This window comes from Podarcis vaucheri (assembly GCF_965113315.1).
Source record: "Podarcis vaucheri genome assembly, chromosome: 6".
NCBI lineage: Eukaryota > Metazoa > Chordata > Lepidosauria > Squamata > Lacertidae > Podarcis > Podarcis vaucheri.
Genome location: NC_138764.1, coordinates 61,652,014 through 61,677,276, shown reverse-complemented (window position 1 = coordinate 61,677,276; position 25,263 = coordinate 61,652,014). Strand labels below are relative to the sequence as shown.

Here is a 25,263-nt window from a genome sequence, read left to right as displayed (position 1 = left end):
TAGGCAGTTGCTATGTCATTGTTGTAGTGATCAGATGGGATTGTGTGTATTCTTATTTATCAGAGTTCAATCCTTCCTTTACTTTGGGAACACCTCAATTGTATGTATACATCTATAACTCAGTCTCATAGTTAACCATATTCATTCCTTTTCACTAAGTGTTTTCTCTGATTCGCCTGGTTTGTGCACAATACTTTGGTTGGTTTAGCCAAAGTGTAACTGCAGTTTGGTTTGAACGTCTCAACCCAGTCCAGCAGACTAACCATGGTTGCCTTCTGGTAACAAACTATGATGTGAAGCCATGGTGTTTTTTTTTTTTTGTTGACTTGTTTAATTTGTTTATTGTTTAATTTTTAAAAGAGTGTACCAACAATGATTTAAAATACAGTTAAGCTAGTCAGCTAAACCTCCCCCCTAATATCCCACTTTACTAAATTCATAGTTGAAGAACTCAAAGTATTCCCAACACAGTATAATAATTTGCATTTTCTTATCCTTTGTTACACCAGTGATTTGGAAAAGTCAATTTTTCAACAAAATAGTCATGATTTTGTCTACTCTTTTGTACTCTGATTAAGTTAGTTTATCCATACAGTATATATCCCAGACCTTGGTCAACCACTCCTCCATGGATGGATGCCAAGTTTTATTCCTCTAATAAGCAATAGTTATATGTGCTGCCCTCAGTAAGTAAAGGACCATCTGTCTATCATCTGCTGGTATAGCAAACAAAAGGATCAATGGGTTCATTGGTAAAACATGTCTGATTACTTCAAATTCCTTAGTACTATTTGTCCGAAATTTCCTTATTTTAGGACGATTCATGAAAATATGTGAAGACATTGGGCATCTTGTATCCTCAGCATAGACTGCTTGCCATATTATACATCTGGTTGAGATGCCTCTCTGTTAAATACCATCAAAGCACCTTATAAAAACTTTTCTTGAGACTTACGCTGATGGTATTCAGTGGCATACCCATCGGAAGAATACTTTCAAATGTTGCAGAATATAAATTAAATTCAGTTCTGAGGTGCAATTATGAGGCTGAGTGAGACGACAAGCTCAGCAACGGGATTTGGAGGCAGCTTTTAGGGAGGCTGGGGTCCTGCACACCTCCTCCTGCCAGCTCCCCATTGTGTAAAAGTCTGGTTCTGTAGCCAACCAGCTTGCTGCCAGCTCACCTGTCTCATCCATGGAACACTAAGCCTACACACCCTTTCCTCACTGGCTTAATAATAATAATAATAATATATCTTTATTGTCATTGCCCCCATCGGGGACAACGAAATTACTTGACTGCTCCATAAAAACACTAATTAAACAATACAGTATAATACAGCAAGGGAGATTAGATGACTTTCAAAGTCCGGGCTTCCCATTCAGGGCCGAGATCGCTCTGGAGAAGAAGCTGTTCTTAAGACGGCTCGTTCTTGTCTTCATTGACCTGTATCTCTGTCCCGACGGCAAGAGCTCGAAGAGACAGTGACCAGGATGCGATGGATCTTTTACTATGTCCAGTGCCTTCCTATGACACCTTGTGGCATAAATCTGCTCTAAGTGGAGAGTGGGCAGCCAACAATGCTCTCTGCTGCCTTAAAAACCCTGCACAACCCCATCCTGTCCTGGGTAGTACAGCTTCCGTACCACACACATAAGCCATAAGTGAGCACGCTCTCAATGGCACAGTGATAGAAGGCAAGCAGCAGTTTCTGCGGAAGATGGTTTTTCCTTAGTATTCTCAAAAAGTACAGTCTCTGCTGTGCCTTAGAAGGAGAAGAGGGAATCAGAGCAGTAGTTGGGAAGACAGAAGTGAAACAATGAGGCAGTGGCGATTTTCTCTTTCTCTGCTTGGTTATTATCTTTACCCACTTGTCAGGGTCAGAGGATCCCAGTTCAGCAGCAGAAAATTCTCCTGTATGAAACCTTTTAGAGCAGCTTCCAGTCTATATAGACAATCCCAAACTAGATGGACCAATGGCCTGGCTCAGTATAAGGCAGCTTGCTATGCTCTTAGAAGCCCCAATAGACTTATTTCTGAAACCGAAGGTGGGTCTTGTTGATATTTGCTCCGATGCACAATTCTGCCTTTGCTTAAAATATGGACCAAATTCCACACATTTTATCTTGGTTATGGACAGAGCTCCTGAACTCTGATCAGCAAAAGAACCACATGAGCACCAAAAGTACACAGATAAAGTTCCGGAGAAAAGGGGAAGTATATGTTTATGGTTTAACATTTTCTTAGTAAAATGCACACTTTTGCACAGAGAAGCTGGGGAGTCAAATTTGGGGTAGGGTTGGTCAGACTAGGAGGTGGTCTTTCCCTACTTTCCCCCTGTAGGTATGCAGGAAAAAATGCATGCATGCACCCACACATACTGTGCAGATGTTAACAGGCATGGCAGATAATGAATGTTGCTGCTATTCATTGCGAAGAACACTGTAGCACCTTGTTATATGGGGCAAGCCCCCCTGTGTTAGGTAAAATGAACCATGATTCAGACTAACATGCTATGCCAGAGGGCTCAGGAGATGAAGATGGAAGACATCAAGTGGGAATGAGGGGTGAGAAGGTAGCAAGGAGAAGGCATAGACCAGAAGGCATGCAGATTCTTGCCAAGTGCTTCTGTTGGCACCGGAGTAGGATATTGGCCTTGGAGATATCAACAAACAGCATTTCACTATGGAGTCGCTAGGAAGTCAAAGAACACAAGAGGTGAAGCCCTGCATCTCTTTTGCAAAATAAGCAAATGCTACTTCCACCTTCGTTAGGCAAATTGTAAGGTGTAGGTCCACCATCCATGAGAGATGGGAAGCCTTGACCAAAGTGGTTGCTTCACTCCTTGTTTTGGAAATTCACTGTGCTATGAATTTGGTATATTACAAAACAGAGTTAGTTTATGCCCCTTGACTATTTTGAATGTTACTGTTTCTGGTCTACTGCTATGGGAATTGAGGGTTGCCTCCTTTGTTCCTGGCAGGTCTGCTGTGACTTTAACAATTGGGAGGATGGACAGCTATTCAGCATATGAAGGTTTTCCTGTATGAAGCTGTTCAAGGTACAGAGCTAGTATCAGGAAAAGAGGGAGCAACCTTAATTATCTTGATTTTTTTTCTGGTGGAAGAATTTGATGAGTCATGTGGAGATGCATTGTCTTTCACATCATGAAGGCCTATGATTAGAATTTAGGGCAGGCCCCACAAATGGTTACACATAAGGAGCAGCTCATACACTGCTTGAGCGTTACTTCTTGCCCATAACAAAGCATTCACTCAATCACTTCCACTTGGGCATGACTGAATCTGGGTTGATGTTTGGATTGGATGGCCATGTCAGTTACCATTAAACAAGGCAGACAATGAAAAGAGCATGGAAAGCAGTCAGAAATCCAAATTAAATACCAACTCTTTAGGAAACCAGGCTTTCATCAATGTTACCAGGTTCTCTGCCAGAGCCACATCATGTTGGGTGGGGAATTGCCTCACTGAATTTGCTGGTTTACAGCTCTGCCTTACAGGTTTCATCAAAACAAAGCTGTCTTCATCCCCTAGAGCATGGGTCACTAACATGGCACCCATGTGCACAATAGTGCTCTTGGTGGCTTCCCTAAGACCCACAAAACCTCTGAGCCCCCCAACCCCCCTGCCCCATTGCTCCCTTAGTTGTGAGGTGGGGAGGGTGGTACCCCCTGCCCTACAAATAGTAGTTTCCAATTCCCTCTTTGAGCTCTATGTGGTTTTAAAGGTCAGATTCATTCAGATTCCTTGAGAAAGCGAACTATGTGTGTCTGCTTGCCTGCCTGCCTGCCTGCCTGCCTCTCTCTCTCTCTCTCTCTGTGTGTGTGTGTGTGTGTGTATGAGAGTGAGAGAGAGCACTGGGGGAGGGGGAAGAGAACTGACCAGGCAGTACTCATGGAACTTAGTCAAATACACATCATATTTTTCTGTGTATAAGACTAGGTTTTTCCTCTAAAAAATAATGCCAAAAATTTGGGGGGTGTCTTATGTGCCCCTTGACCTAAAAAGCCTGGCAACTCGTGCCTTAGGAAATACTACCACAAGTTCATCAAGGCTAGTGATGTTTCTCTCATATTCGGCTGAGTATCAACAAGGCCACTGAGTTCCTATGACACTAGCACGCAATGCTCAGCGTGGGACAAAAATAAGGCAAGGGAGCTGGGCTTTCTTTTCCTTGCTGGGGGAATTTGCAGAGGAAATGTCTCTTAGAAAAACCTTGAGCCACACCTTTAAAAAATCTTCCTGTTTGTCTCTTCTCTCCCCAGTTCCTCATGCACAAACATGCTAGGTAAATCCCTGGTCCCAGGTGCTGATCCTGCTGAGGTCTGCTGCTGGCACAGATGCTTGTTTACTCAGGAGCCATGCTCTGCTTCTGAACACCTGTGCACTCCCTGATAGGAATTTCCCCTGGGAAAGAGAAGACCAATGTTTCTAAAGGTGTTGCTGGGAAGCGCACCGCTTAGCTCAGATTGAACAGGTGTTGCCGTCCTTTTCTTCCATGTCTTGACATGCATGTGGATGCAACTGATCACAGATATTCTAATACTAGCATGGCAAGATTTTGAAGATGGGAAGTGTTAAGAAGGTACATAGGGCTTTCTGCTTCTAGCCCGTTACAAGAACTCTGGTCAGCCACTCTAGATCAACCATTTAATGTGGGGAAAATTTATTTATTGTTTGTTGCATTTACATCCCACCATTCCTCCAAAGAATTCAAGGTGGCACACATGGTTTTCTCCCTCCCCATTTTGGTTAGGCTGAGAGGCTGTCACCCAATGAGCTTCATGGTGGAATGGGGATTTGAAGTCTGGTTTCCCAGGTCCTAGTCCAGCACTCTGACCACTACCTGGCCAAAAGGTTTGTAGCTCAATATCTGTTTAATCATATTCAACAAGGTTCTGTCTTTTCCTTTCCTAAAGTGAGCTGTTTCTGGCGTTTAATGTTTTTTCTGGGTGGTAAAATAGTTGTTCTCTATTTGGCTTAGAGTAGGGGTTGCCAACTGTGTTAGGCCTGAGGGCCCATGTGGAATTCTGGGGAAGAGTCATGGGTAAAACGGTATTTTAAAAAAGCACCACAAAGAATCAAGACAAAAAGGAGAACAGTCTCAAAGTTTTCTAGTACATGACTCATTTAGCTCTATGTAGAGATTCTCCTATAGACATGGAGAAAATAAAATTTTGCCTTCCCACTTTTTCAAAAGTGGTTCTTAAGTTCAGGTTTTAAGAACAAGGTGTCTCTAAATTTAAAGAACTTGTGAGCTTTTGAAGCTCCTGAAGAAGGAATGTACCACTCTGAAATTCATAGAACTAAAATAAAAGGCTTGTACTGGTGCCTGATCTTTGTCTTAAATAGTCATGGGCATCTGTCAAACGCCACCCCTTCCCAAGAAAGATTAAAGGGCTCCAATAGCCACTAGCTTGATGGCCAAACCCCCACATAACCCCCACACATACTCCCATGCATACATAAAGCCCATACCACACATGTAAAGGTAAAGGGACCCCTGACCATTAGGTCCAGTCGTGGCCGACTCTGGGGTTGTGGCGCTCATCTCACTTTATTGGCTGAGGGAGCCGGCGTACAGCTTCCGCGTCATGTGGCCAGCATGACTAAGCTGCTTCTGGCGAACCAGAGCAGCGCACGGAAACGCTGTTTACCTTCCCGCCGGAGCAGTACCTATTTATCTCCTTGCACTTTGACGTGCTTTTGAACTGCTAGGTTGGCAGGGGCAGGGACCGACCCACGGGAGCTCACCCCGTCGCGGGGATTTGAACTACCGACCTTCTGATCAGCAAGTCCTAGGCTCTGTGGTTTAACCCACAGTGCCACCCGCGTCCCATACCACACATGTACATGCACACAAATGCATACAAACAACAGACATGCACAGTCATTCATTCCTTGGCCCCCAGCAATTAGTCTTGGAAAACAATTGTTGTAAAAGCAAAACTTGGCTTGGTATGAGGCCTATTGTCCAGCCCACCCCACGCCTCATTGCCTTGCTACACTATTTGGTAGAAATGGCTCGCTTGGTGTTGGTGCGGGTGTAGCAATAGTTTCCTAGCAAAAGTGTCCCTATTACTTACCAGTAGGAGGAGTGGGGAGAGGCTAGGTGGTAGCGAGGTCAGGGCTGCACAGTGGACACACTGGTGGAGCCAATCTGGAACTCCCGCCTGAGTCTCCGCAGAGCCCTGACCTAGAGTGTCCAAGTGAAAAAGGGGACAGGCCTCCTGCACTTTTGAACGGTTGTGTAAGAAAAAGGAATTTTAATTAATTTTTAATTTTTAAATGTTTTTTAAAAAGGGAATTTCAGCAGCTGTCACTTGTCATTCAAGCAATGATCCCCATTCTCTTTTTTCCCATCTGGCTACCCTACTTGTATCCCATCTAATTCTCTTCTGCATTCCACTGTTGATAAACCTTGGTTATACCCTGACTCCTGGCGCTTTCAATGCATTCCTTGTCAAAATATGCAAAGCATGAAACACTGTAACCAAAATAATGTGATTTCAGCACAAACTCCTAGGTCATATTATTCTGAAAGCACTGTTCCGACCTCTTGGTAAAAAGAGCTTTACTGTACCGTATTTGGTTTTGGTACCTGGTCTGCCTAGCTGCAGTCCTGCTTCCCTGCAACGTCCCTTGCCTGGCACCATGCTCTGCTGATAGCTTGACACCCTGGTGGCCTACCATCACTGTGTTGTTGGAAGGAGCGGTCTCAACTAGAAAGCCGTCTTGCCAAGCACATCTTGCCTGCTCGGTCTCCCAGTCACAAGCGTCATACACAGGGAGAGGAAACATTTTCAGAAACACACATGAGCGAGCACGACAAGAAATCAGTGTGTGCTTGTGACTTACGGTATTAGTGGACTGATAAGTTTCATTAGGATGATTCAGAGGGGCCACCCAAAAAAGACTGGAAAGAGGGCCACAGAGAGGAAAAAGGTGTTACTGATTTACTAGGGTAAGGATTCTCATTGAGATATGAAGAGTCATTAAATAGGGCTCAGGTTGCAGGGAGTCCATCTGGCAAGCTCTTCAACCAAAGTCTTTATTGCAATGGGTATTCCTGCCACAGAACAACAGTAGCAAATGCATGGGAGGCAGGTCAGTGATCACAACTATTGTTGGAGATCTTCCCCCCAAAGTTGTTTTGTTAACATAACTTAGTTCTCAGGACACCACTCTGCCTGCCCCCCCCAACCCCGGTCTCTTATAACTTGTAAGTGAGGGATGCTGCAAAGCAGTGTTGCTGAGAAATTGTAATCTCAGTGTTGTGTGTGGCTTTTGTTGCCATCTCATCACTTTGTGTGAACTGTGCGGTATACGTAGAGACAGGGAAGCAAGGATGACTGTGGCTGCCTACAGACTGTCACTATTTTGTGAGAGGTATGCAGCCACTCATTAGAAATTAAGGTTTGTGCAATTAAAGTGGATCAAAGCGTTCTGGGGCAACAAATCCACTTTCGAAAAATGACTCTTTATGGTTAGGGAAGCAACAGGGAAATGCACTAAAAAGTGTGGGATAATTATCGTTATCACTGATTGGAAGACATCCAACCTCCCATCAAACAACACAGAATGAATGCTCGTTGTTGTGTAACCTCCCCACAAACAAATCAGAACAGATGCTCAAGCAAAGAGTGGACATCCTATAACTTTTGTGCAAGTAAATCAGGAGGCAGGCACAAGAGACCGGCTTCTCAGGAGGTGCCCTGTGAATAGGTGCTGTGAGGATATGCAGGGCTGGCATCCTCAGGCAGTTGTTGATGCTTTGTTCTAGCTACCCCACCCCCCACCCTGCTCATCTATTTTCCCCTGCTTGGTTTTATGTGGCAGTGGGTGTCTCCATAGGGAAATTGGCAGAAAATTACCTGCTGCTATTGTGGAGGTGGTCCTGCTGCTCACCATCAGTAAGCCCACTAGGGTAAAAACTGGAGACACTGCTGAAAGTTGATAGCCAGTATGGCAAAAGAGGGGTATGTTTTTCTTCCTTCTTCCCAGCTGGGCGGAGGTGTTACCCAGGAGTCTTGTGACAAAGAGAATAATAGACTGGCAGCTTTGTAACTGCAAAGTCAGACAGAGAGAGGCTGAGTTTTAGACTTTGGATGAAAACAGACTTTGGGGGATTTGAAGAAGCTGTGAGCTTTCAACAACCATTGGAATTAACTGTGTATTTCCATTTATGTTTAACTTCTGTGTTTGTAGCTAAATGCAAACATTACAAAATGCCATACATCTCCGGGGACCTGATTCAAAAGGAAATGGAAGCTGGAGACGCATTGCACCCTGGAGTTCTCACTGCTGGGAAAACAGGGATGCATATGAGAATACAGTTGGAAATATTCTGTTGGAGAGAAAGCAGCTTGGGGATAATTTGGAATGAAAAAGCTGCTGCAAGGGAATAGTTTAAGCACCACTTCCAAAATGCTGCTTCTCTCCAATTTCCTCTATTCTGAAGCTGTTTTTAAAAATGGGAATGAGACGTGTGTATTTGCATGTAACTTGTAGGTAGCCCTTCATTCTCAATAGTGCAGGAGTTTTAAAAAACACTAAGGATTTAAGGCAATTTTATTAAGATGTCATAATGGTGTAAATATGATCATAGGCAATTAGGCATGCTGGTAACACCATTTGCTTGCATCCTAGAGGCTGCAGAATAAGCACGCCTGAAATACACCACCAATGGCATGATCTGGAAATGATACTTGGAATGACTTTTCTTTTCAAAACCAGCATTTCTAAATTAACCATTTGCTTTACAGCCAAATAAGGGGGTGGGGGGAGGTGCTGGCCAGTGGTCATAAAGACAGACTTGTTCTATGAAATTTGTGATTTGCCACAAAAAGAAACTGTGTAGATCCCTAACCAGCAGCTAATATTCCACCATACTTTATTCTTGTTTTAACTATGGACATTTATTTAAAGCTTAACAAGAAAAAGGACAGCAGATCAATGCAAAATAGATGATTTTGTCCATCCAATAAAATGAAGCAAGAATAAGAATAAAGTAGAAAGATGGTTAACTGTAATTAATTCCTGAGTCATTATTGTGTTTACCAAAGCGATGAATATATGTTTTTATGCGGAAGAAAATTCAGAAAGATTACCAGCCTAGTAACAACAAATAATAGCTAAAATAAAATAGCTAAAAGTTGTTAAAACATACAAACCAAGCCGTTTTTGTGAAAATTAAATGTTTTTGCATGCATGTGGGAGTTAGCAGCTGAGGTGCCCAAGGGACACAGTAGTAGCTGGTCCTTTACAGTACAGTGGTACCTCTGGTTACGTACTTAATTCGTTCCAGAGGTCCGTTCTTAACCTGAAACTGTTCTTAACCTGAAGCACCACTTTAGCTAATGGGCCTCCCCTTCCGCTACACCGCCGGAGCATGATTTCTGTTCTCATCCTGAAGCAAAGTTCTTAACCCGAGGTAATATTTCTGGGTTAGCGGAGTCTGCAACCTGAAGTGTATGTAACTTGAAGCGTATGTAACCCAAGGTACCACTGTACTGCAATTGGGACACTTCCCCATCAACCACAGTCTGCCCTCAGCAGCCAGCCCCCACTTGCCTGTCTTCGTACTTACATCCAGTCCGAAGGCTCGCACTGCCTGTCAGCTTCCTTCTCCTTAATTTTGTATTTGTAGGATTCAGCAGGGAGGAGGATGGGGACAAAACTAGAATTACTTGGCCCTGTCTGTCATTGGCTCTGGTTACTGTAGGCCTCCCTGCCTTCTGCCCCACCAATCTCAAGAGGACCAGCCAACACTATAGCAGAGACCTTCACAGAGCCCATTGCTGCGGCCCATATATTAAGAGCCCCTTTGCCAGTGATCTGGAGTGAGAGGCACAAACCTATACATCTTGAAATTCAGGGTGTTGGCACTAGCCTGTAAGCCCCTATATAGCTCAGAGGCAGGGTGCTTTAGAGACTCCTTTACATACTTCTGCAGGATATTTTCTCCTAAAAATTCCAAAGTGGCGAGAATCCGGCTCCACAGTAACTTGGAGGAGGGCTTTTAGCGTGGCTGCCTGTGTTCTGCGTAACAAGCATCATTCCTTATTTTCTGTGCTGTTTTAAGTTGTTGTTTTTATATTCACTTTGAGACATATATGTGGAAGGTTATATAATAATGACAGTAATAATAACTTTTTTCTCAGAAGAAAGTCTCTTGGTTTTCATTTTTCAATGGCGCTTACTCCCAAGTAAGTGTATATCAGATTGCAGCTTGAGGTATATAATCATGATCAGGCTCTACTGCTGTTCATACAAGGGAGCAGAGGAACACACTGTGTGTGTGTGTGTGTGTGTGTGTGTGTGTGTGTGTGGTGAGGAGCTCACACAAAATCCTTGATACATGGTAAGGGAGAGGTTTCTGGAATGCAGAGCTGTGCATTCTAGAGGACACCTATCAGGAGTGCTGCAGCAACATATTTCCTGCGTTGGTAGAGGCTTGCCGCTTGACCTTTGGGCTCTGTTCCTCTTCCACAGCCTGATTCTCTGAGGTCAGGCTGAGCCCCCATCTTCCTCTCTCCCATTAGGACTGCTCTCTCAAAGCAGCCCCGAGTTTTAGCAGCAGTGGTAATCCTGGGGCACACCAAAAGGATAGCATCCAAAGAATTTGGGAACGGTCGCTGCTGCTGTTCATTTTCCACACACTAATCTTAAGCATCGTCTGTGACAATTCTCCAGCAGCTGTTCAAGGCCTGCTGTTCTTTTCGAGGATTTGGACGACGTCAGTGGCACGAGTTCACTGTGGTAAAGGGAAATAACTCGGGGAGATATAGCAGGAACCTTGTCCTTGCTCCAAGGCAACCTTCTCGGCTGCCAACATTCCTTGACAACTTTCCCTTTTACTCAGCTCCGGTTTGAAAACGTACCCAGTTGAGGAAGGGACTTCCCTCTCATGACTCACATGTCGGTCATACGCAGCGGTGACTCAGCAGCGTTTGACACCAGGCCATATGTTCTCACGGGATCTGAAGCAGGAGGGGAGGAGAAGGCGAAATCAAGGGCAAACAGCACAGGAGATGGCAGAGGGAAGAGGCAGAAGGGAAGGAGAGAAAAAAACTGCCAGGGATTCATGGCAAGAGGACTGGGGCTGTTATACAGGACTAGGTACTGTTTTAAACACAAAGCCACCTTGTACTAATGGGTCAAATTATTTGTCTGTCAGCTGATACAAGGAAAAAACTGGTCCTTTCCCCTTATGGGGTACCCAAGAACCCATATAGAGTCCTCTTTTAGGTTCTCTATCAGTAGGAGAAAATAACAGAGGCAAACCAGAGGATATTGAGAAGCAAGGCAGCTAGTCAGCCTGATCTTTATTAAAGCTGTTGCAACAGGGTGCTCCCCCCACATGCAGGAGAGAGGAGGGACCCAGAACAAAGGTGTGGCCGCCCTTATATAGACTTTTGGAATTGCCCACCCTCAAACTCCAGACCACCCCCAGAAACATCATACATACATCACAGAAAGGGTGTAGCCCAGGACCACCTCCCCCAACACATCATTCATCCATCACAGGGGGTGGTCTAAAACAGAATCCTGAGTGTGTCCTTTATCTCCTGTCTGGCAGGTTACCTGGTTGTATTATCTGGGTTTTGGCCACTCTTTTGTTATTACCTCTGGTTGCGAACGCGATCCGTTCTGGAGCCCCGTTTGCAACATGAGCAGAACACAATCTGCGTCTGCGCATCTGCGTGTGCGTGGGTCGCAATTCGCCGCCTCTGCGCATGCACACGACGTCATTCATGAGCGGCGAAACCTGGAAGTAACCCTTTCCGGTACTTCCAGGTTGCCGCGGGATGCAACCTGAAAAGATTTACCCTGAAGCAAACGTTACAAGAGGTATGACTGTATAACTACTTAATTCCTGAATCCAGGTCACAGGCTCACCCTATTCACACCTTAAATGTGAGCACAGAGACAATGGGGAGGTTTTTTCAGTTCTTCCCTCCTTGCAGAGAAACTTTTGGTCAGCTTGGGAGAGTCAAAATGGTTTCAGGACTGTCTTCCTCTACAGTTTCAGACATGTGGTTTATGTATTTATGTACGTGTTTGCCTTGTACATTCAATTTATATATTCGAGACCTTAAATTCTTATAACACAGCCCAGCATTGCTTGTTATGCCTGGCACTGACTCTCTGGTGCAGAGGGCCTTATTACTGGAGATGGCAGGGATTAAACCTGGGACCGTATACATATAATATGCTCTCAGTCTCGGAAGGTTTTTGTTGTTGCTGGCCTCCCTTTGTCCTTCTGCCACAAGTGTCTGGCACTCTCCCCTGTGGCTAGAGAGTAGCGATGGGGAACCTTTTCCAGGGCAAGGACTGCAATCCCTTTGGACAATTATCCAGGAGCAATATGCCAGTGGCTCCAGAGGCAAAAGTGGACATGGCCAGAGAAAAATGTGGCCAGAGCAATGAATGAGAAATTTAATTCTGTGCAGTATTCAAGAAGCACTATTAGGGTTCACGTATACATTCCAGACAGGCAAAAACATTTGGGGAAGGCACAAGAAATGTTGGCGAGGTGATGCTGGCCAGGGCTTTTTTAGCACTGGATGTGGCTCAGGAGATTATGTGGCCTGGGAAGAGTCGTAGGGGCCGGAAGCCTTGAGGTGCTCCATTCTAGCTCTAGACATTTTAGTGTGCTAAATACAAGGCTATCATTTCCATCTAGGCCCAACTTACTGAGGGTGCCTCCCTCACGACTCCCCTGGCCACTGTATGCATTAAGCCTCAGCCAGATGCTTTGCCAATTCCAGAGGGGAAATAGTTGATGGTTGCTTAGCAACACCAGACACTCTCCTCAACATGGTTCCGGTTAGAGGCCTAGTACTCATTGCTCTGTCCAACAGTAGAGATCTGTGCGTTAGCATGTCCTAACTGTGAATTGCTGTCGCTTGTGTGAAGCTGTTCAAAAGGTACCCTGCTCCAGTATTGTCTGATTTTGACTTTTAGGAATAAGTTCTTGAGAAATTAGTCCAACCCCCTGCAATGCAGGAATCCTGCCCACAGCTGTCCCTGGGTGGGTTTGAACCACCAGCCTTCTGGTTAATAGCCAGACACCCATTGTGCCACAGAAGGTGTAGGTAAGAACCCATTTACTATACCACCCACTTTTGTATCTAGCCCCACCCACCTGCCAGTATTTTAAAACCAGTTGCCAAACTGCTCCAGAGGTTGGGGGTAAGATGGTGTTGGTGATACCATCTGTGCTAGCCAATTGGCACTACCTCAGCTAGTGTGTTCCCATTCAAATTGCACCACTTCATAAAGCTGCTGAACCGGTTTCCTCAGAGCTCTCTTTGGAATAGGAAAAAAAAGATACATTTGGACTGGTCTCAATGAGAGAGGTAGCAAAACATGCCATCTGCTCTACAAATGTGACATCTGTCTTTAATCCTACCTAAGCTGGAACAGGACAAAGGCTGTCAGGAGGAACAAAAGGCTTTCATAAGGGGCCACAAGAATGAGGCTTTAAAAAAATTAACCGCTAACAGAAAACACAGAAAAAAGTTGGAGTTGTGGTGCCCAATAAATGTTTTGCAGTGGGCTGTGAAACCAAGGAGAAAGTAGCTACAGGCAGCGACCAATGGACAGCAGGGGTTTTATCTCAGGTACAGTTGCAGTCAACTTGGGGTGCTGCCACTCACCTGACCTCTGGATGGTTGCATCGCTGTGATGGAGAGTTTGCCGCAGTGCGAATGCATTGGCAGGATCACCGGATTGGTTCTTCCACTGTGTTTGCATCATGCTGACCTAGCCACCATGTTATAACTGACTGGAGGTCAGGTGAATGGCAGTACCCCATCATACTGTTTGCTACCACCCAGGTCTCATTATCATCCCTTGGCTAGCAAGCCACAATTCACAAGTGCATTTTAAAAGTGATGTCAAATTTTATGTTTTTAAAGAACCATATGTACCCATATGTGCTCTTCTGCCACTGTCCACACCAATCTGTTTAGGACATTTGGAAAGCATTAATAATTCAAGGTTAGCTTATAGCTTCTCAGGTTTCGTCATCTCCAACAACTCTCCACAGTTCTCTGTCTTGAGCAAGTCATTGCAAGTCAGCATACATCTCCACCCTTTTCCTTTATCTTAATATTATACCTTCCCAGTTCTTTTGCATATTGGGTGGTTTCTGTGGTTGTGTACAACTGGGGTATAAAGCAAATGTCATCTTGTGGCAGCTTGTAAGAACATACGTAAGAACATACATTTTGTTCATTTAATACAACAGCACTGGGGCGGAATTAAACAAACTTGTCATTGTTTGATTATAGAATTTGACTTCTGGGACACCACAGCCCATGAATTGATTAATGCTTATCCAACAACAAAATATCTCTTTTCCCACTTACCACTGGATGCTCGATAGTACCAGCCTGCAACCTGGTGCTCATCCAAACCTTATGGGACTACAACACCCATCTCCCCTGACTATTGGTCATGCAGGCTGTGACTGATTGGAACTGGAGTCCAACAGCATCTGGAGAGCACATGGTTGCGGAAGGCTACTCTGTGGTCTTAGTACTCTGCTAATACATTCATGCCCCAGTGTCATCACCTCCCCACTGTATACCAGAGATCCTATTTCTTCATGCTATTCTTCCACCCTCCAATAGCCAAAGCAAATTAGTGGCTAGAGAGAGCCTAGCAGAGAAGCAGTAGCTGAGGTCCCTCATAAATGCTTCTCCCACCAGGACATTTATTATGTGTACTGGCTACATTTCTATGCCATGCTTTCTGGGCGGTTCACAGAATATTTGTTTGTTTGTTTTCTATACTGCCCTTCAGGCAAGGATCACAGGATGGTTTACAGTACAAAAACACAAAAATACATAGCATAGTAACAAACAAAAATCAAAGCAATAACTCTCTATCAGACTAGAGAGTCTCACAATAAAATATAATAAAAATCTAAAAAATATATATCAAAATATTCCTGGACTAAAACTAAAGCAAAACCATCAATTGAGGACAATGGCAGCGTAAGGACTGGAAAAGCATGAACACATTTTTAACAATAAAGGACATCTGGGATTTGAGCTTGCTATGCAGGGGTCAGATGTGTGCCAGAGAACTTTTGTAAGATGCGTTTGTGAGACTGGATGTGTGTTTATAGTGCTTTTTCTGGGGGCGCTCAAGGGTATGCAGTACTGGCACCTTTTTTCTAGAAGAAAAGCAATGTGTGTTTACATGGTGTGTTTGTGTGTATTAAAGAGATATAGGGAGAGAGAAAGAAAAGAAAAGAAAAGAAAAGAAAAGAAAAGAAAAGAAAAGAAAAGAAAAGAAAAGAAAAGAAAAAGAGGGTTTCCAGGCCAAATGGGGACTTAATATTGTAAACTGGTTGTTGACATACCTCAAATGGGTCTTGGCCACAGCACTGGTCCCCCCCCCTTTAACTCAATGGATTTCCCACACAAAAATGAGGGGGGAAATATGACCTGTTATTTTGTTGCCAGCATTAGGTACCTGCTTTTTAGAGTCAGACCATTGCTCCATCTAGCTCAGTATTGTCTACACTGACTGGCAGAGACTCTCCAGGGTTTCAGGCAACGAGTCTTTCCTAACCCTACCTGGGGATGCTGGAGCTTGAACCGGGGGCTTTCTGTATGCAAGGCAGATGCTCTGCCACTGAGCTACAGTCCTTCCCCACACATAGTATGGGCACTGCAAGCGTGAGAAGCACCAGCTCCACAATAAACACAAGCATCCTGATGAAATAATACAGAGAAAGGGTTTATTTAATAAGTAAACTCAGACGCAACATTTCATGGATTTCCACTGGTTGAGCTATATTCTCAATTAGTAAGTGAAGGTAGCTCCATTTCAGTCAATGGATAAGACCTTTGGCCACCACAAAATCAATGCTGCTGCCTTCAAAGTAATGGGATAGGTTCCAGCAGGTATAAATGACTGCAGTGCCATTTATTGTTCCCATGCAGGCTTTCTGTACCGACATCTGAGGAGCTCAGAGGAAACCATTTCCATGGGCTTTCTTACCATCATGTGCACAGACACACAAAGGGACAAAATATATTTTCTTTCTGAGCTGGTAGAGATCCCTCTATACACGTGTGTATTGTACCTTTAGCACATTTATACTTCTGGGCTCTTTACCAGAAAACTCAAAAGGGTGCCACTAAAGTTGTTTTGTCTGACACACATGAAACAGGAAGATAGCACCCCTCAATGGGGGCATGACTCAACAGGCTCAAGACAAAACACTGTTTTCCTTTTCCTTGGCTTCTGACTTGGATATGATAAGAACATAGTGCTGAATAACTTCACTTCCCCGAGTGGTGAGAAGAACAGAATTTAAGATTCAGAAAGGATTGTGTGGATCATCTGCTCCAGGCACCCCCAAACTCGACCCTCCAGCTGTTTTTGGACTACAACTCCTATCATCCCTAGCCAACAGGACCAGTGGTCAGGGATGATGGGAATTGTAGTCCCAAATCAGCTGGAAGGCCGAGTTTGGGGATGCCTGATTCTACGCCAACCCCTTGCTTTGTATAGGAGCTACAATGCAGAATGTAACTACGTACGGCATTTCAGGGAGATTGCCATCCAGTCTCTGCTTAAATTCCTATTGCCAGTGATGGCTTGTGCCTGTTGAAGGCAGAAAGAAGGAGGAGGTGACAAGGGTAGGGGGCGCAAGAGCCAGTAACAGACGGAATCAATTACGGTGTCATCTACACGATACTTTTCAAATACAGTATCATACCACTTGGCATGGCATCCCACAAAGCATTCTGGGAGCTGTAGTTTAAGGGTGCTGAGAGTTGTTGGGACACACCCATTCCCCCCACAGAGTTGGAGTTCCCAGAGTGGCTTTGGCAGCCAACCCCTCTTCCCAGGGAACTCTGGGAGCTCCAACTCTGTGGGGGGAATGGGTGTGTCCCAACAACTCTCAGCACCCTTAAACTACAGCTCCCAGAATGCTTTGTGGGATGCCATGCCAGCTGGTATACAAATCAATAATACTAAATATTGGCCACAGATTGAGTCAAGTAATTGGTACACCTAGGCCAGTGTTGTCTACTCTGGCAGTGAATGGCACCCAGAATGGTCTCATGCAGAGATTGCACCCAGTCCTGCTATCTGAGATCTGCTTTTAATTGGAAACTTTCTTCATGCAAAGCTGGGGCTCCACCATTAAGCTATGACCCCATCCCAGATTCTTACAAATTCGCTGAAACAGCTGATGGATCACCAGTGTGACATACTATCCTTTTGTTTTCATGGTTGACGCCAACCAACAAAGATCTTAAAGCAAAATCTGGCCACAGAAATGCTTCCCATTTGCAACTTGAAAGACAGGCATTGGGCAGCGAGAATGATGGATTTGACAATGGGATTTTAGGGCAGTCTGCTTTGCAGATGGGTGCCTTGGCCCACTGCAGTCCATCCCATCCTTGAAGCTGCTGCTCTGTAAAACTAGTGGCTGACCTGAGTTCTAGGTACAAACAAGTTCAAGGTCTGTGTCAGGCTTAGGTGATTTTGTGGCAGAATAACCATTACCTTGGGAGGGACGCGGGTGGCACTGTGGGTTAAATCACAGAGCCTAGGACTTGCCAATCAGAATCCCCGTGATGGGGTGAGCTCCCGTTGCTCGGTCCCTGCTCCTGCCAACCTAGCAGTTCAAAAGCACACCCAAGTGCAAGTAGGTTTGCCAGAAGCGGCTTAGTCATGCTGTGCACATGACCCGGAAGCTTTATGCCGGCTCCCTCGGCCAATAAAGCGAGATGAGCACCGCTACTCCAGAGTCGGTCACAACTGGACCTAATGGTCAGGGGTTCCTTTACCTTTACCTAACCATTACCTTACTAGTGAGATTTTTGGGATAGAGAAATTTTCAGCACCGCAGTCCCATTAATGGACTCAGTGGGATAGCTCAGTCGGGAGAACATGAGACTCTTAACCTCAGAGTTGTGGGTTCATCCTCTGCCGACTTAGCTATCCCTAGGAATAGTACTAGAGCACCACAATATCTTACAACTAGGTAGTAAGCCTGGAGTCTCTAACGCGGTGCCCATGGTGCAAAAGATTCCTGCATTGCAGGGGGTTGGACAAGATGACCCTTGTGCTCCCTTGCAACTCTACGGTTATATGATTCTATTTCAAGCAACAGACTTGCAAGGTCTCCTTGGGTAAGTCCGTTACTTCCTCCCCTCCCCCACAGTTTGGGATGACCATCAAAAGTAATTGCATGCAAGCACTTTACTCACTCACTACAGACTGTCTTGTATCCAGTGGTACCTCGGTTCTCAAACTTAATCCATTCTGGAAGTCCATTCCAAAACCAAGGTGCACTTTCCCATAGAAAGTAATGCAAAATGGATTAATCTGTTCCAGGCTTTTAAAAACAAACCCCCAAACAGCAATTTAACATGAAATTTTACTATCAAACGAGACCATTGATCCATAACATGAAAGCAATAAAGAATGTACTGCAGTCACACAATCAGTCAATCTGTAGCTGAACTGGGTTCTTCCACACAGTCACAAAAACAAAACAAAAAAGAGCTGCGAAAACAAAAACGCAAAATAAATAGCAAAAACAGATGGACCTCAGTGTAACACTCGAAACAGAAGTGTGGCACTCAAAGCGGAAACGTAACACTCAAAACGGAGCACATTCGGCTTCTGAAAGAGGTTTGCAAACTGGAACACTTACTTCCAGGTTTGCAGTGTTTGGGTTTTGGGTTTCAAGTTGTTTGAGTACCAAGGCGTATGAGAACCAAAGTACCACAGAACAAGCAATGCCTCCCTCCCAAGATTGTGGGGATTTGCTGCCATCTTGTGTGCAGCTGGAGCATAGTGCCTAGTAGATAATTGCATTCAGGTAGGTTGATCCTGGAAGGAAGAAGAGCAAAAGAGGCTTGAGCCAAGGAGTCAGCCTCTTTTCTTTTGGCCTTAGGCCCACCCCGGCCGGCCGTCCATTGTCCTCCCTGGCCAAGGGCAGGTCAAAGGCTGGCTCAAGCAGGTGGGTGGCACCCGCCAAGGTGAGCCTCACTCGGTGCTGCAAACCCCGCCCACCTGTGGGGAAGGGAGGGTGGATATTCAGGACTGTCTTTCTGTACTGTTTCAGATGTGTAGGTAGCTGTGTTGGTCTGACGCAGTATATATATATATATATATATATATATATATATATATATATATATATATATATATTTGCTTTCGTAGATTTTCACGGGTACAGGAATGCAGGTTTTGGTATCTTCGGGTGTCTTCCCGTGTAAGAGTAGGGGTGTCTGGGCGACGTTTCGACGAGGTCTCACTCGTCATCTTCAGGCTGGTGCTTTCGGCTTCTTGTTACTGGAACAGAGCAGAATCTGGTGTTTGAGTTCCTATAAATACTGTTGAGGGGTGTGGTGTATAGCCTCCAACGTTCTGGGCAGAGAGGAAGTTCCTAGATTAGTGTGCCTTTTCTTCTTTTGTTCCTTAATTACTTGAGGGATATCTTGAGTGATTTCATGAGTGATATTCTGAATACCCCTGGGTGGGTCATTAAGTGTAGATTAGTTGCTAAAGCTTTCGTGTCTTGACCTCTTGAGCTTGTGAAGAGTTTTTCTGAGAAGATGGCTGTGCTGCATTTAGTTGTGCTCTGGCTTGGCTTCGTGTATAGGGGCGAGCTGTGATTTTGTGCCTTGTGCCAGCCAGATCTGTGTAGGGATTGCAGGGGGGTGCAGCATCCGGAGGTGCCACTATAGTTTGGCTACTGGATGGAGTCTGTAATATGTCTGTGGAGAGGGTCTGGGTTTGGGTCTGGTGTGGTTGATTGGTGACGGCGTTCTGTGTGCCTCTGGTTCTGGTGTCGGTTTTTGTGGGGAGGGCTAATTTCCAGATGTCTGGCAGGCGGGACGTGTCGTCACGCTTGTTCATGTTGTGAGGGTGTTTCTCTATCTCGATGGCTTCCATGATTATTCTCTTGTGGTGATGTTCCATGTTAAAGAGCAATTTGGAATCTGCAAAATTAATTTCGTGTCCTGTTTCTTTCATGTGTTGGAAAAGAGAGGAAGTTTTTTCTTCTTTTCCGTCACCAATCAACCACACCAGACCCAAACCCAGACCCTCTCCACAGACATATTACAGACTCCATCCAGTAGCCAAACTATAGTGGCACCTCCGGATGCTGCACCCCCCTGCAATCCCTACACAGATCATAATTGTATGGGAGGCTGCTGTGTAATCATCACCTTGAGACTATGCTGCATCTGCCTTGAATGACTGTGGGTGGAATATTTTGTTTCTTTGTGAAGTGGGAATCAGAGTTTCTGTTATGGAGGGGGAATACATTTTAAAATGTTTGACTGCTTTCAGTTTTGCAAATCTGAAACAAGAAAACTGTTCTGGCAAATATTTTGCAGCGCCTTGTATTCTAGGAGGGATTTTAGGTGCACAAATGTCTTCCTGCTAAATAAAACATGGAATAATGTACACGCACAACCATACTGACCAGTTCAGCTTCTGATATACATTTGCAATGATGCAGATAATTCTATCTAATAACATCTAGCAGAAGAAGAATGTAGGCTATCAAATGGGTTGGACAGTCAAACATATTTATTCAGCTTTTATTAAATCAATTTCTTTAAATTCAGATTATGATCATTAATAATTGTCTTTTTTCTGGTGTTTGACTTCATGTATACACATCTGAAGCTTTTTTCCTGCTGCTATTAAAAGCTATAAAGGTTTAAGCCAGTGTTTCCCAAACTTGGGTTGAGGGCTGTTTTTGGACTACAACTCCCATCATCCCTAGCTAGCAGGATCAGTGGTCAGGGATGATGGGAATTGCAGTCCAAAACCAGCTGTCAACCCAAGTTTAGGAAACACTGGTCTAAGCAATTAAAAGCTATAAAGGTCTGAAAGTGCCCTTGTACAATCTGTTTTCATCCTTATGAAATGAAATGTGCTCACTGCACTCCCTTCCTTGTGTCGCCAATTTAGTGGGAGTTTAAAACTGTGCTTCAGTTCACCAGGAACTGATGAATTACTGGCCTAGCAGTAGCTTTTTAAAGTATATATATAAAATATTGTTGCTGAACCCAGAGGAGGAACAGAAGGAAGCTTGTTGTGTCTGAGACAGAAATGTCATGTTACGGCTGAATTAAGGGAATACGATTCAGAATAAACTAGCGGGAATTAAGCTTTCTGAGGGCAAGCACAATACGCTGAAAAAATAAGTGATATAAATATTCAGCAGTGTTCTCCACTTAGATTCTGAAACATTAAGGGTATGTTCCTCTGGGAACTTATCTGCAGGCTTCATTTATTTTCAAAATGAGAAAAATGGAATACAAAGACAAAGCATACAAAGACAAAACAACTTCAGTAAAAGGGTATTTTCGGCAAAAGATGCTAAGCTTTTGAACTGAGGAACTCATCAGTGCGTATCTTTGAGAACAAAATTACATTACTCAATAGGGATGAGTGTGATTCTAAAATTGACCAAATTAGACAAAATCCTTGCCTAGTGTCTATACAAAGATTTGGATAACCATTTTAATCAAGTGATAAGAATTTTAAAATTTAAATACCAATTTGAGGCTTTATGTGTTTATGTAGTCAGAAGCTCACCACGCACTTACAACAGACAGAAGAATAGTGGCAAAGTTGGGGTAAACCTAAGGTTTACAGATGTCTGAAAATCTTTAGGGGGAAAAACCTAAGGAGTAAAGTCAGTGGTGTGTTTCTAGAAAAAGAGGTGCCAGAGCTTGCCATGAACGCCTCCCTTGTTCTCTTATAATGGCAATGGCACCTACCTGAGTTCTGCCGGAACTGAGTTGTAGTGAGTTCTGGCTGAAAAAAAAGCCCTGGGTAAAATCCATACCAAAAGGGCCTCATAATAGCTGGGACATTTTAGTGAGAGGGGGAAATCCTAAGAATTGGGTGGGAGGGGAGAATAGAATAGAGTGGGTAGAAAAAATGGTGCGTGTGATACATGAGAAAGACTAGATGGGTCTTTTAGACTGCTCAAGCAGGGCTCAGTGGGCAAGAAATGCTGACTGACTGAAGGAGCGGGATGAAAACTGAAAATGTGTGTGTGTGTGTGTTTTGGGGTGGGGGTGGGGAATAAAGTGTCTGGAATCCTATACAAAAGCCCTTCACACTACAACGTTTTGTTGCAGGTCCCCTTCATTCCCTCTACTTTTTATGTGGAAACTGTGAGTGTAACCGCTTATGTTGTCGACATGGTGCCATCCTCACACAGCAGGGAGGTATCTTCATCTGGACCTAAGGTTTGCTGAAGAAGAAAAATCCTTTCCAGGAAAAGAAATACCCTAAAGGAAGGGATCGCAGAACAGATCAGTGAAAGAAGAGTAGGGTGGACATAGTGAGAACATTGTCTCTGTGAACTGCTGCTTTCGCCATGCCCCTGAAGGGCTGAGTCAGTTCAAGCTCTTTTAGGGAGTGGATAGACTAAGGAGAAGGCTGGGGAAGGACGGAGAGACTGTTACTGGGTGCTCCCAGAGGACACTGAGGAGAGTGCCTCAGCACCCACCTCTGTAACTGCACAGAGTGCAGTGGTGTGCCCGTAGAAAGCATTGCTAATAACAAGGCCAGTGGAAGTGATGATATTCCAGCTGAACTATTTAACATTTTAAAAGATGATGCTGTTAAGGTGCTACACTCAATATGCCAGCAAGTTTGGAAAACTCAGCAGTGGCCAGAGGATTGGAGAAGATCAGTCTACATCCCAATCCCAAAGAAGGGGAGTGCCAAAGAATGCTCCAACTACCGCACAATTGCACTCATTTCACACGCTAGCAAGGTTATGCTTAAAATTCTACAAGGCAGACTTAAGCAGTATGTGGACCGAGAACTCCCAGAAGTGCAAGTTGGATTTCCAAGGGGCAGAGGAACCAGAGACCAAATTGCAAACATGCGCAGGATTATGGAGAAAGCTAGAGAATTCCAGAAAGACATCTACTTCTGCTTCATTGACTATGCAAAAGCCTTTGACTGTGTCAACCACAGCAAACTATGGCAAGTTCTTAAAGAAATGGGAGTGCCTGATCACCTCATCTGTCTCCTGAGAAATCTCTATGTGGGACAAGAAGCTACAGTTAGAACTGGATATGGAACAACTGATTGGTTCCAAATTGGGAAAGGAGTACGGCAAGGCTGTATATTGTCTCCCTGCTTATTTAACTTATATGCAGAATTCATTATGCGAAAGACTGGACTGAATGAATCCCAAACCGGAATTAAGATTACCGGAAGAAATATCAACAACCTCTGATATACAGATGACACAACCTTGATGGCAGAAAGTGAGGAGGAATTAAAGAACCTTTTCATGAGGGTGAAAGAGGAGAGCGCAAATTATGGTCTGAAGCTCAACATCAAAAAAACGAAGATCATGGCCACTGGTCCCATCACCTCCTGGCAAATAGAAGGGGAAGAATTGGAGGCAGTGAGAGATTTTACTTTCTTGGGTTCCATGATCACTGCAGATGGTGACAGCAGTCATAAAATCAAAAGACGCCTGCTTCTTGGGAGAAAAGCAATGACAAACCTAGACAGCATCTTAAAAAGCAGAGACATCACCTTGCCGACAAAGGTCCGTATAGTTAAAGCTATGGTTTTCCCAGTAGTGATGTATGGAAGTGAGAGCTGGGCCATAAAGAAGGCTGATTGCCAAAGAATTGATGCTTTTGAATTATGGTGCTGGAGGAGACTCTTGAGAGTCCCATGGACTGCAAGAAGATCAAACCTCTCCATTCTTAAGGAAATTAGCCCTGAGTGCTCACTGGAAGGACAGATCGTGAAGCTGAGGCTCCAATACTTTGGCCACGTCATGAGAAGAGAAGACTCCCTGGAAAAGACCCTGGTGTTGGGAAAGATTGAGGGCACAAGGAGAAGGGGATGACAGAGGATGAGATGGCTGGACAGTGTTCTCGAAGCTACCAACATGAGTTTGACCAAACTGCGGGAGATAGTGGAAGACAGGAGTGCCTGGCGTGCTCTGGTCCATGAGGTCACGAAGAGTCGGACACAACTAAATGACTAAACAACAACAACAACAATAGCAGTGGTGTGCACTCAGTAATGCACTCTGAATATCAACTAAGAAAATGCTGGTGGAAAGGAGAATGGGACTTGCTTGAGCAAAACCTGATTCCTTTTTTTTTTGCCTTGGACTCACTGAAGTGACTCAGAACTGTGTCTTTAATAGCTTGCTTTTTCCTCCTCCCTCCGATGGCTTTGTTTTCTTGTACCATGTCCTTTTAGATTGTGAGCACCTCTCTTCTGTTCAGGAAGGATGGGTGTACAATCCTGGCATCCAGTGAAATGGATGGGCATGTTTAAGGGGATGTATTCAATGTAGGAGAGGCTGAGCTAGTGCAAATAGGAGCTTGGGGCATTTGGATTTTTTTACTGAGTCTTTTTGTGGGCACTCAGTGTGGCTGATGCCCACTAGACCTGGTAGGGTGCTAGGCAGTCATGGGGACATAGCCAATGAGACCATGGGGGCATGGCAAGTTTTTCTGGTCCCCCCATCCTCCTTTGCAATGGTACTGTAGACAATTAAGCATTGTATGATGAAGAGTCACTCAGGTAAGGTGTCAGTGGTGGAGAGCGAGAGATGGAAGGGTAGTGGTTAATGGAAGAAAGCATGAGATACTTTCAGTCCTCTGGTGATGGGTGGCAGGGAGGGGCAGAGAAGGAATAGGAAGAGGGGTGGGTGGAAATGCCTGGGTGGAAAGGGGCATTTGGAGGGAATAGACAGAAAAGGAGATAAGTAGGAGTGCGAGAGAAAGAGGCAGAGAGACAGAGAAGGAGAGAGGGAGTTTTATGCCTCTGGTGACAATCAAGAAACAAGCTACATGCACTGGACCAACTCCATCATGTCAAGAGCAGCATCCTCAACTTCAGAGTTGCCACAGAAGTAGGGTGCCCAGGGAAACCGGCACCAGCTACACCCCAGAACTGTAAGTGGAGATCTTCAATATATTTTCAATTGTCAACCTAGACTTTGGCTCAAAGCTTTCTTTGACCTGTAGGGTATCACTGTTTGTGCCTGACAAAGCAGCTAGTTTTTCATGTTATTTTTCATCTCCTTGTGTTTGAACAAATGCATTTGTTTTTGTGTGTTTCAGGTGTGGGATAAGGAAAGTATTTACCCAGATCTTAAAAAATGGGGTCCAGTTTTTTGGTTTTTTTGCAGTGGCAGCAGGAGGGGGCATGAGTAAGTAGGGTTAGCAA

At 44.5% G+C, this 25,263-nt stretch overlaps 1 long non-coding RNA gene across 2 annotated transcripts in view; it reads left to right on the top strand.

Annotated features, from left to right (window-relative positions):
• Window positions 1–4,788: 4,788 nt before the first annotated feature.
• Window positions 4,789–25,263, top strand: part of LOC309534622 — a 44,521-nt gene continuing 24,046 nt past the window's right edge. Inside the window, exon 1 of one of the 2 annotated variants that reach the window (XR_014220808.1) lies at window positions 4,789–4,878. This is a non-coding gene — a long non-coding RNA (uncharacterized lncRNA). Of the gene's footprint in view, window positions 4,879–12,854; window positions 12,954–25,263 lie in introns of those variants that run through there. The other variant, XR_014220809.1, reaches the window with a different exon arrangement.